At 46.2% G+C, this 12,331-nt stretch overlaps 1 protein-coding gene across 12 annotated transcripts in view; it reads right to left on the bottom strand.

The window, feature by feature from the left end:
* The window catches only part of PTPRU (protein tyrosine phosphatase receptor type U), a 462,898-nt gene that overhangs the window by 311,508 nt on the left and 139,059 nt on the right, over positions 1-12,331 (bottom strand). Inside the window, exon 2 of one of the 12 annotated variants that reach the window (XM_053267787.1) lies at positions 6,024-6,186. The exons of the other annotated variants lie outside the window; for them this stretch is intronic. The gene's annotated coding sequence lies outside the window, so the exon portion shown is untranslated. The remainder of the gene's footprint in view (positions 1-6,023; positions 6,187-12,331) is intronic. 12 annotated transcript variants of the gene reach the window in all.

The raw sequence follows: 12,331 nt of genomic DNA, 5'->3' as shown, positions 1-12,331 counted from the left end.
CATCCGGGTGACCAGGGTAATTTGCTAGAAGGGGCACTATTAATTCATAACGAGTGTCCTTGTAGAAACCAGAATATAGTAACACATGGGGAAGAGTTTCAATAGCTCCTGACATGTGACGACAAAACCACTTTGCATAAGGGACTTTTTAAATCCTGCCTGCAGACCTTTTAAGATACTAAATCTTAAAACAACTGCACTGGCAACACTATGTTTCTGAGCAAAATACGAAGTGCTGGTTATTACCTATAAAGCCCTTAATGGCTGTTACGGTTCCCACCAGCTTGTTTGGTGGCTACTCAGCACCGGGTCCTCTTTGTGGCTGCCCCAGAACTTTGGAATGCACTAGGGGTGTGCGCGGAACCAGTTTGCGTGGTTCGGTCCAAATTCGGACCGGACTGTGGTCTGCGAACCGGTTGGGTCGAACCAACTGGCTGGTCCGGTCCTTTTGGCCGAACCGGCTTGAACCGGTTCGCCGGTTTGTGCACCTGTAAAAGAGAATCTGGTGAGGATTCCCCTTTGCTTCCTGTACTGCACATTGGAGGCATGCAAATTCCCCTTTACAGGCACTCAACCAAAACGCTGGTAGTTGCCAGCATTTCAACTTTGGAGTCTTCTTCAGTGCACCATAACCATATTTCACTTCTGGGACCCAGTAAATGTAGTTGTCAGCTAAGGGGTTGTCATTATTGGTCTTCCCATGTGCTTCATAATCTCTGAAAAAACTACTACTGCCACCTGCAAGTATGGGCTGCAATTTCATGTGATGACACCCAGCTCTAACTAACATTTAAATTAGCTGATACCTGGGTGGCAGCCGATATTGTGAACCAGTGCTTGTAGGCCATTCTGGGATGGATGGAGACAAAACAAACACACTTCATCCAGATCAAACAAATGTATTCTGCAACAGTAAAACCAGTAATCTGAGCAGTGATGTAAATCTGATCTTGGACAGGATCATGTTCTCCCTAAAAGATCAAGTTCATAACTTGGGGGTTCTCCTGTACTATCCCTGGAATCCCAGGTGCTGGCAGTGCCCAGAAGTGCCTTCTACCAGTTTTGTCTGGTGTGACAATTGAGAACCTACCTGGATAAATCAAACCTGACCCCCGATCAGACCGTGCACTGGTTACATCCAGAGTGCATTTCTACAATGTGCTCTACGCGGGGCTGACTGAAGATGATTCAGAGGCTTCAGTTGATTTAGAATGCTGCCACAAGGATGCTTGTAGGTAGGGGTGTGCACAAAACCAGCAGGCCCGGTTCGGTCCTCAAACCACCACCCCCGGTTCGGTTTGACCAGAGGGCGGCAGTTCGCAATCAGGTTTTTTAAAAATTTTAAATTATTTCTCATTTTCTACCTACTCCTTCCGGGGGGCTTCTCCGAGGCCAGGGGGGTGTCTCTGGAGGTTCCCCTCCCCCACCCAGCCTCCATTATGTTGTAAATCACTCTGCTTGGGCGGTCTTTAGCCCATTCCAGACCTCACCCCTATCTCTGTGGCCATTTTGGAGGCTGTCGCACATGCCCAATGGGTGTCTGTGTGGCCTGGGTCATGACATGGCCGAGGGGGTTCAGTCTGGTATCGAACTGAACCGGGGGGTGCGGTTCGATACCAGACCATCAAACCAAATAGGTTCGATGTCGAACATGTTCAACATTGAACCTGTTTGCACATCCCTACTTGTAGGCCTTATTTCGACGTTCTTCATTGTAAGGCCCAGGGGCAGCCTCAATCAATCCTAAGTGCAGCCCCCTGACTAATGGTTTATCGGGCCTCCGTGAAGCTTTGGCTGAAGCTGAATACCTGCACAGTCCCCTGGCACCATGTGGAAATGGCAACCATTTTTATAACCTACCTCACAGGGTTGTTGTGAGGATAAAAATAAGCATGCACACTGCTCTGAGCTCCTTGGAGGAAGAGCGGGATATAAATGTTAAAAAAGAAGAAGAAGAAGAAACCATTCTCATTGTGCAGTGCTGCACTTTGTGCTACACTTTGCCCAGCACTGGTGGGGGGGAGCTCCTTTAAGATAAATTGAGCCCTCTTGAGCCCTTGCACCATCTTGAAAGGCATGCACAGAATGCTGGGAAGTGTAGTCTTTCCCCAGTGCTTTCCTTCTAGTTCTGTGTCTCTCGCAAAGGGCCCTCCCAACTCTGAGAAAAATGCAGTACTGTACAGAGATCAGCACAGTGGGAGAGTGGGAAATGGATCTCACATCGAAGGTTTCATTTTATTTTATTTTTGCCAGAGTGGCACCCTCTTGAAAAAGAGTGAAAATAACTGTCCTAGTTGATGCTCAAGAATTATACCCAACCTGTGGCAGCTTCATTGGTTGGCCAGTTTGCTACCAAGCCAGATTCAAAGTGCTGGTTTCACCTTCAAAGCCCTAAACAGCTTGGGACCAGGGAATCTGTCAGAACGCATTCTCCAATATGATTCTGTCATGATTCATTTTCATTTTACTGATTACAGTTAAATGCACTAACAACCTCACACACACATTTTTCTTCTTTGACTTTCCTGGAAACTATGCCTAATTTTTTTAAAGTCAATTGTCATTATAAATCTACAACACCTTTGTTCATAACTTTAATCTATTAATTGACTACAATTTCTTTTGTTGAGCAACAGCCATAATTGTAGCATACCGCTTGGTTTCTCAGCCAAACTAGGAGGTAAGGAACAACTGCAATTGTATTCACACACCTGAAGTCTGGTAGAAAAAACCTACCAACAGGGGATCAGTGTTTAATGGGCCACTGATTATCCCAGAGGAGGAAAATGTTACAAGGTTTGTAAAACTTTAATATCCTGTTGGCCGGAGAGATGATCAAAGAAGGTTCTTCACAATGATTGAATAATTGGTTTTCGCAGTCTGCATTTTGTGATTCAGCTTTGGCCTGTACAAAGATCATAAAAGTATAAAGGTGGTTCCCCCCCCCGCCGCCCCCCCCAAAAGTAACGCCAACCAAGGACATCAGTACATATGCAACTTAGAGCTGCCTCTTCTTGCCATGAACGTAACATTTACACTGCCTGGAATCAGAGGCGGAGCCACCACTGGGCAAACGGGTTCAAAGAACCCAGGCCGCGCCCAATCATGGGTAGCCCCAGACATGCCCCCCGCATCTGACATCAGATGCGGGGGCATTATTTCAGTCCCAAATGGGGCCACGTGGCCCAGTTGGGAGCCAAAATCGGCCTGCACTGCATTGGCAATGCAGCCGGAGTGACTCTCCCTGCCTTAAAGGCAGGGAGAGTGGCCTCTGGTCCCGCTGCCAGTGCAGCAGGGCTGATCGATCTCCCTCCCAAACGGGGCTGCGCAGCCCTGTTTAGGAGAGAGATCGGCCTGCGCTGCATTGGCAGCACGGCTGGAACAGCTCTCTCTACGAGGCAGGGAGAGTTGTTCCAGTCCGAGCTGCTCAAAGCAGCATGGGCCAACCTCCTTTCCGCGCGGCCCCATTTGGAAGGGAGACCACGCTCCCGTGGCTGATGTCAGATGTGGGGTTATGGCTAGCTGGGCACATCTGACGTCAGATGCAGGGGGCGGGGGAGAGGGCAGGGGGCTGTGGCAGTGGCTGCACACAGGCCGCCGCCAGCCTGGTTCTGCTCCTGCCTGGAATACTAATTTGTATTACAAAGGTCTCGCCTTTCTCTTCCACAGAATTCATAATCTGAAGCTAGTAAATAGAGTGAGAGGGATGCACAGGCAATGTCAATCTCTCGTGTGTAAAGATTCTTCAAAACTCCCGTGACAATATAATTACTGTATGAGGAACTCCCTTCTTGGTGGAAAGGGATGATTATAAGATTTTCTCCGTTGTTCCCAATACTTGCTCTGTTTGTTTGTTTGTTTTGTCAAACTCCCAGGGGGCGAGGTGGGCTCCTAGCCCTCCATGGACTCCAGAGTGACTGGGTCAGCACCAAAAAGGCCAGCCTCAGGAACAGCCAGGGGAGGAGATTAGTTTGTCACCTGAGTCGTCCTCCTGGCTTGCTGCATTCAGCCAGTTCCCTCTCCTGGAGAACTCCTGGCTCCCATACTCAGCAGCAGCCCCTCATCATCAGCTGGATCCAGAGTGCTGGACTAGGACCGGGGAGACCCGAGTTCAAATCCCCATTCAGCCATGAAACTTGCTGGGTGACTCTGGGCCAGTCACTTCTCTCTCAGCCTAACCTACTTCACAGGGTTGTTGTGAAAGAAAAAGTAGTACACCACTCTGGGCTCATTGGAGGAAGAGCAGGATATAAATGTAACAATAATAATAATAATCAGCTGCCTTGTCTTTAAATACCCCAGTGCAGAGCTAACAGAGCTTCAAGCCGGCTTAAGTATGATTTAGTGTGATGTCAGAACTAATAAACCATGGTTTGCAACTGACTGGCAAACCAGAATCAGAAACCATGGTTTGAAATAGGTGAGTCAACCATCCTTTGTGCTATATGATATTATGTGATATGTGAACTAACCAATATAATTATGGCCATTGCTCTGCTTTCCAGGGGATCACCTGCCATATAGAAACAGGAGGGCTGAGTACATGGAAATCAAAAGGAAAGATCATCATTTGCTTGTACATTTGAAAGCTCAAACCATGGCTTAGGCATTAAACTATGGTTAACTCAAAACATGATTTAACGGGATGTCTGAACTGAGCCATTGCTATCAAGGGAACCTTTTGACTTCCAAGTAAGTATAATGAGAATTATAAATGAGATTCTCTTCGCACGGTGCATCACTGTACCAATGCACTGCACACTCTGCTAGTAATATCAGGTCCTTCTGGAACTCTTCAAAGGCTGTTTATCTTGGATAATTGTGCATTGTATGCAAATATTGCCACTTTGCTGCCCACATCCATTAACAATTGAACTAACAAAAGCATTTCTCAGCACAACCAGTGATGCAGCAATGAATCCAAGGGGTAGTGGGCACTCCCCAAAAAATATTTCCCACTTCCTCATCCACCAGACTAGACATTTACAGCAAAATGTCAGACAATACAGTCATAGTATTTTATGATCCTATAGCTTGAACGGTTTTTTTAAAAAATCTCCATTCTTTAAAGAAGTCACATTTACTTAGTCCTTAACCCCAGAACAAGCAGCAGAAGCCAGTGCAGGTAGACAGGAGATTCCTCCAGCCTCCCAGGAGCCAGGCAAATCCCTTTGCTTCTGCCCGGAATCAGGAACAGGGCTGGGTGAGACCATGTGTGCAAGGGGGTGCAGCAGAGTCATCTCCCCTGCAGATTTCAGCTGGCCTGGTTCTGACCTGCCTCCCCAACACTGTTCCCTCTAACAGGGATTCCCAGATGTTGTTGACTACAACTCCCAGCATCCCCAGTTGCAATGGCCTTTGGCTAGGGGTTATGGGAGCTGTGGTCAACAACATCTGGGAATCCCTGTTAGAGGGAACACTGCTCCCCACCCCACATACTTTCCTGCCACATAGTCTTGGACAGGAAGAGAAAACTAGCTTGGAAAGCAGACTGGGAGGTTTAGCCCAATCAAAGAAGACAGTGAGAGCCCTTTCTCACGATCCCATGAGTGGCCTTGAGGGCAGGCGGCAGGGAAGGCTGCAGCAGCTTGCCTTCCCCACAGATGATCTGGAGGAGTTACGGGGTACGCGGGTCGTGCACCCAGATGACGCACTCTATTCATTGACCTGGCCCCCTGGAAATCCCACAATGCAACAGCCAGAAGCCCACTCCTGAGTCAGCCCTGGCTGGGAACAGGCAGTGCTAACACACAAGCAGTTAGTCCAGGTTAGGGGCATGCTCAACCTCAGCTAACCAGTGGACTCCCTAGGAGGGTTTGAGACAGAGGCACTGTCAGGATCCAAGCAGCTCCCAGCAGTCCTTATGGGCAGGCAAGCCCAGGCTTAGCTGCCCTATTATGGTCTTGGCTGCTTGAAAGAACATCCTCAGTATTTTCTAAGAGGAATCTGGCCCATTTTCTGAATAAGTTTGAAAACGTCATGGGAGCTTCCTCAGTGAGGTAAATAAACTAATACTTCCTTACCTCCATAGGTATTCAGTGGCGCTCTTTGGACTGAATTTCCAGGTGAAAGTCCAGTCCCCTGCAGGCCTGGGGTGCCTCCAAATGCTGGCCTAGAGGGCCTCCAAATGCTGAGCGGTCCACTAATTTAGGCGGCAGGATTGTTCATGCAAAATGTGGTATCTCTCTGCAAGTCAGTGGAAAGTATCTTATTCAGAATATCTTCTATAAAACAAGTGTTTCCAGCTTTCCCTGAGCATGTTCTGGTGTAAAAAATAATGCATTGCAGCTTATCTATTGGCAGCGGCAGGAGCAGTAGGGGGCCCTCAAAAGGCCTTTAGGTCCAGGCTCCAAAATTACCTATGTGTAGGTATTTAATGTGTAGCAAATTCCTTTTCCATGCTCATAGCACTCCTTTTCTCCCCCACCCAACTAATTGATCTAAAGTCACTCCTGCAGTGATTTTTTGAATGAATAAATAAAAAATAGCATCCATGTTTGATTCCAAAATGGCACCATTCTAACACAAATCAGCTTAAATGAAAGATGTGTTACACTCCACTACAGGGAGATCCAAGAAAATAACATGCGTTTTGATCAAAGGCAACCCCTATGTTGTTGTAAACCACCCAGAGACAAATGTTTGGGGCAATACACTCATTTGAAAAATCAATAAATACATAAACAAAAATAAACCACAACAATTCAAAAGAGGCCAAATGAGACAGCCACTTTCACTTGTTGCTCCAACACAACTTTCTTGGAGACTGCTTTTTCCTCCTTTCCCTAGAGCTAAACTTTCTTTAAAAAAAAAAAAAGTAATATATATTTATAGTTGGTAATAGTAAAGCTTAAGCAATAAAAAGGCAGCACTAAAATTAACAGAAGGTTAAGGCAGACTGAAGGCTCATGTTACACTGGCCTCAGTTGGGCTTCCAAGATGGCTGCCAGCTTCACTGTCGTCCTTCATTTCCTGTCACCCCTTGCTCTCCCTTGGCTCTGTTTTCACCCAAGCTGATAGACTGAACAGCTTGGCACAGATGACAACCACAAAGCAAACAGAGCTAACCTTTCACAGCTGTGATTAAATTTTCATTCCTGGCCTTTCACAAAAGCCCAGGCAATCATCTTGTACCAATAAAAGCTGACTTTGGTTTACTCCTGCCACATCTCAGAGGGGTTTCTGCTCAGCAAACCAAACTTCGAAGAATGAGATCAACAAAGCTTCTCGAAAGGGTTGCCTTAAACGGCAAAACTTACACGGACGTGGCTTTGAGCCAATCAACGCAGCCCAATGAACCACATGATACACTTCCAAAAGTGTATCACATGACCAAATGCTCCCAAGCAGGGTTGGCCCCAGGTTTCTGGGGTTTATTTTTATTTATGTATTTATTTATTTTTCAAATGAGTGTATCGCCCCAAACCTTCATCTCTGGGTGGTTTACAACAACAGGGGGGATGCCTTTGATCAAGAAGCCCTCCTCCCATTGGCCTTCTCCTATCTGAATGGCCCTTGAGGGAGTTATTCCATCACCACCACACAAAGGTTAGAGAGGAGAGCAAGTATGAATATGATGGATATTTATACAATGATTTTCAGCCAAAGTTCCCAAAGCAGTTTACATAGATATAAATAAATAAAGGGCTTTCTGTCTCAAAAAAGAAACATAAGAAAGACACCAGCAACAGCTACTAGAGGGATGCTGTGCTAGGGATTGATAGGGCCAGTTGCTCTCCCGCTGCTCAATAAAGAGAATCACCACTTTTACAAGGTGCCTCTTTGCTTAGTTAGCAGGGGATTAACAGTAGTGAGTCTTGCAGAAGTGAGCATGAATTGCTCCCTTTGCTAAGCAGGGTCCATGTTGGTTAACATTTGGATGGGTGACTACATGTGTGAGCACTGTAAGATAATCCCCTAAAGGGATGGGGACATAGCTCAGTGGAAGAGCATCTGCTTGCATGCAGAAGGCCCCAAGTTCACTCCCTGGAGGCATCTCCAGGTAGGGCTGGGAGAGACTCCTACCTGGAACCTTGGAGAAGCCACTGTCAGTCAGTGTAGGCAATACTGAGCTAGACGGACCAAAGATCTGACTGGATACAAGTCAGTTTCCTATGTCCCTATGTTATGTCTTTTAAAAAATATTATTATTTAAAAGGTAGAACAAGAAAGAGAGAAAAAAGAAAGCCATTATCCACTCTTGAGCTTCCAGCAGCTACATATGGCATATTTCATATGACAATCCAAAATTTCACATTCCCCTTTTAATAATAATCTTTTCCCTCTCAACGAATGTCACGAAATGCAATGTTAGGAATATGGGTAATACAGTAATTACATTTCTACTAATACACTGCCCTCAGCCCTCAGTTTTAAAAGAAACCAAATCTTGGATGTGGATGTAGACCTTGGGCTATATTAAAATATATAAAAGGTTCCCAAATTGCCACAAATGTTTCATCTGAGTTATTCCGCAAGTAAGCAGTGACTTTAGTCATCGAAGCATACTCCCATATCTTTAGTAACCATTCGTCCAAAGTCAAGATATCTGTGACCGCCAATCCTATGTTCCTATGTTATGGGCACAGAGCTGGTCCCAGGGATTAGCAGCGAGCCCTTCTATGGGTCCTGGGCCCTCGACAGTTACCCAATGGTGCCAAACACCACCAACATTAGCCCTGTTCCTCTTTGTCTGAAATGCTCGGCCCATGGAAAACTACTACTACTAGTACTACTACTACTACTACTACTACTACTAATAATAATAATAATAATAATAATAAACTTTATTTATTAGCTGCCCCATAACAAATTGTTCTCTGGGCAGCCAGCTCACAACACAGGATTAAAATATACAATAAAAACGCAACGCATTAAATCATAGCAGACAAAAAAGGAGAGAGAAAATACAAAATACAATATGTTAAATGTATTTAATCTATTTTATGTATTTATTCTTGCTGTTTTTTTAATATGCTGGCCTTGGGCCGAAATAAACAAACATAAAAAACACAATACAATGCAGTTTAGAGACTCATTTTAAAATCAGTTAAAAATCAAATCAAATCAGGTCTGAAGATCGGAATTTAAAAGGCCTGGGTGAACAAGGCCTTTAACTAGCAGGTCAGACAGTTCTGTCTGGTAAAGCCTCTCCCCGCTTATGACACTGTTCCGTTAAGTAACTTCAACTTCAGGTGGTGGTCAAAAATGAGACCTGCAATACAGCCTTGTAACTCATCCCCAAACACTTATTTATTTATTCTTTTTTAAATTTTAAGTTTTACATTTAGATCCCACTCTTTCGCCGAGGAGCTCAGATTATTGCACATGATTATTCTAAATCATATTTTTAATCTTACCTGCCTCGGCCTTGTTTGTACGCGCCTACTTTGGGGGCTTTGGCAGGGGTTATCACATTTCATTTTCTTTCCCTCCACCTCTGCAGACCGCAGCGGGTGCAGCACTTGAAGCACTGACAACGCTTCCAGCAATCAGTCCATAGTGGCTGCCTTTTTGTTTTAAGTTATGTATGTATGTATTTATTTATTTGCTCAAGAATGCACTAGGAAATGACCCTGGAGATTCTTGCTTGTTTTGCATAATCGCCTTAAGCATACGTTCTATTATTTTCAAGACTTTTTTAATAGACTGAATTGTTGTCTGCATTTTCCCTAGTTCCTAACATGAAATTCTGAAAAGTGGTTGTTTTTTTATTCTTCAAGCCTCTAGTTTTAGACTAAGTTCGGTGGCAGCCCAGGGACAGATCCCTGCACAACTCCTCCACTGCACAACTACCTGAACCAGCCACGCCCCTTGTGCTGGCATCAGATGCATGTATGTTGATGAGGAGGGCGTGGCTAGCACTGAGCAGGGAGGGACATATGGGGCCCTCCAATCCTTCCCCACTGACTGACATTTGTTTGCCATCTGGGTATTATTTATCTCCCTTGATTGGTTCGAGGAAGAGAAAGAAAGCACCATGCTAGTAGGAGTGTGCGAGCTGACTCGAATCGAGCAGGGCACGTTTGAACCAGCTCGGCTCGAAAGCTCACGATCGAACCACACCAGCCCAATAAAGGGGGAAGCTGGTTCTAGTTGAATCCAAACCGGATTCGAGCCAAACCAGGAAAACTGGCTCAGTGCACATCCCTACCAGACAGCAAACAAGTGCTCACTAGCTGGGAGTGGACGAGGGGTTCTGTTTCTCTCCCCCAGCTGGCAAGCCCTTTGTTTACTGGCTTAGTATGGAAGGGATTGAGGGCTGTGGGCCCAGCCACCAGCAGCCCAAGGACATTTGTTGAGCCCCTGGTGGCGCAGTGGTAAAACTGCCACCCTGTAACCAGAAGGTTACAAGTTCGATCCTGACCAGGGGCTCAAGGTTGACTCAGCTTTCCATTCTTCCGAGGTCGGTAAAATGAGTACCCATAATGTTGGGGGCAATATGCTAAATCATTGTAAACCGCTTAGAGAGCTCCGGCTATAGAGCGGTATATAAATGTAAGTGCTATTGCTATTTGTTCCCCTTGTCCAATGGTGGCTACACACCCACACAGATCCAACAAATCAGTATGCTTTGCACCACCTGAACTCTGCACGTTCTTTGGAGTATTCCACACCTTCCAGTGCTGCCTCTTTCCCAACAGCCCCCCCTCTACCTTCAGCATCCCCTCTAATTACGAGCTGGATAACCCAGAATAAGAGTGATTCTAGTACTAGCAGGATTTATGATGCTTCATGTGAGCTCCTGAAAATGAAACACACACACACATAATTAGAGATGAATAATACCAGTTGGGGCCACAATCCATCCTGAACTCAGCACTATGTAGAAACCTAGCATGTGTTTATTTGACCTGCTTGGACCCTTCCTCATCTCCAAGCAAAATATAAATGTAGAAATCCCAAGTTAACAACAACAACAAACGTTTAAATGTGTGCAATGTGCAAATGCTCCAAGAAAAAGGGGGAAAAACAAAAATATCCAGACTAGAGTCGTGGTGTGCCGTGTGTATGGAACTTTTAAGGGTGGTTCGGTTCAGTTCGAGTTTGAACCGAATTCGAACCAAACCACCCACTTTGAGAACCAGCCTGTTCAAACCGGTGGCAATCAAGTCTGAGCCACAGAACCGGATTGAAACAGTTCGACCTGGTTTGGATGCCTGTAAAGGAGAATCCAGTAAGGATTCCCCTTTACAACCATTGGGGGGTTGAAAAAGGGCAGGCGGGTGGATTTCACCTTACATGCCGCTGCTGCATGGCTCCTCGGCAGCAACTCCCCTAGGCCCCGAGGGCACTTCCACCCCATCAACCCAGGCCCCCGCTATCCCCAGGCTGATGGTGGGGGGAGCATCAGAGGGGCCTAGGGGAGCCACCATCGCAAGTAACCTCTTGCCCATCCCGTCCACCCTTTTACAACCCTCCCCTCAATGCTTGTAAAAGGGAATCTTTACCGGATCCCCCTTTAGACGCACCCAAACTGAATGAATCAGGTCAAATTGATTCAATCCGAACTGGGCCCAGTTCAGCCCAAACTTGGACCTACCCCACTTTTTGGAGGGCCGGTCTGGTTTGAGCTCAAACTGGTTGAACTGGGCTGCTTTGACTCGAATCCGGTTCAAGCTCGAACTGATTCACACACCTCTAGACTAAGGAGGAATGGTGAGAGCTGATGAGAAAATGGATGCAAGTAGCAGCCTCCAGGTGAATGGAGGCCTAAAACGGTGTGGACAAATTATCAGCCTTCTTCCTCCCACCCTAAAATGGCTCATGGCATGGGATGGAGAAGCAGAGCTCAAACGGCTATAAAACGGCTCAAAAAAGGCTATATACACTGATTACATAGCAAGCTGCCTGATACCAAGTCAGACTTCGGGTCCATGTCTCTCAGTATTGTGTACACTGACTGGCAGGAATTTGCCAGGGTTTCAGGCAGGAATCTCTCCCAGCCCTATCTAGAGATGCTGCCAGGGAGTGGACCTTCTGCATGCAAAGCCGATGCTCTTAACACTGAACTATGGCCCCATCCCCCATACAGGAATCAGGAGTGTAGCCTTATACCGAGCCAGACCAGTGGTCCATCTGAGTCAGGCCATTGGTCCACCATTGGTACTGAGTACTGTCTGCACTGACTAGCAGCGGCTTTCAGTTTTCAGATGGAGTCTGTCCAGCCTTACCTGAAGGGACTGGGAACTGAACCTGGCACCTTTGGCATACAAAGCAAGTATTCTAACACTGAGCTATGGCCACTCCCCAAAGAGTGATTTGGGGGGCTTTTTGAGAAAATTTAGAAGGGAGGTGGAGAAACAGGTGGGCAGCTGGACCTGCAAGAAGA

Source organism: Hemicordylus capensis, chromosome 7 (assembly GCF_027244095.1).
Source record: "Hemicordylus capensis ecotype Gifberg chromosome 7, rHemCap1.1.pri, whole genome shotgun sequence".
In the NCBI taxonomy this organism is placed as follows: domain Eukaryota; kingdom Metazoa; phylum Chordata; class Lepidosauria; order Squamata; family Cordylidae; genus Hemicordylus; species Hemicordylus capensis.
This window is presented reverse-complemented; position numbering and strand designations above follow the sequence as displayed.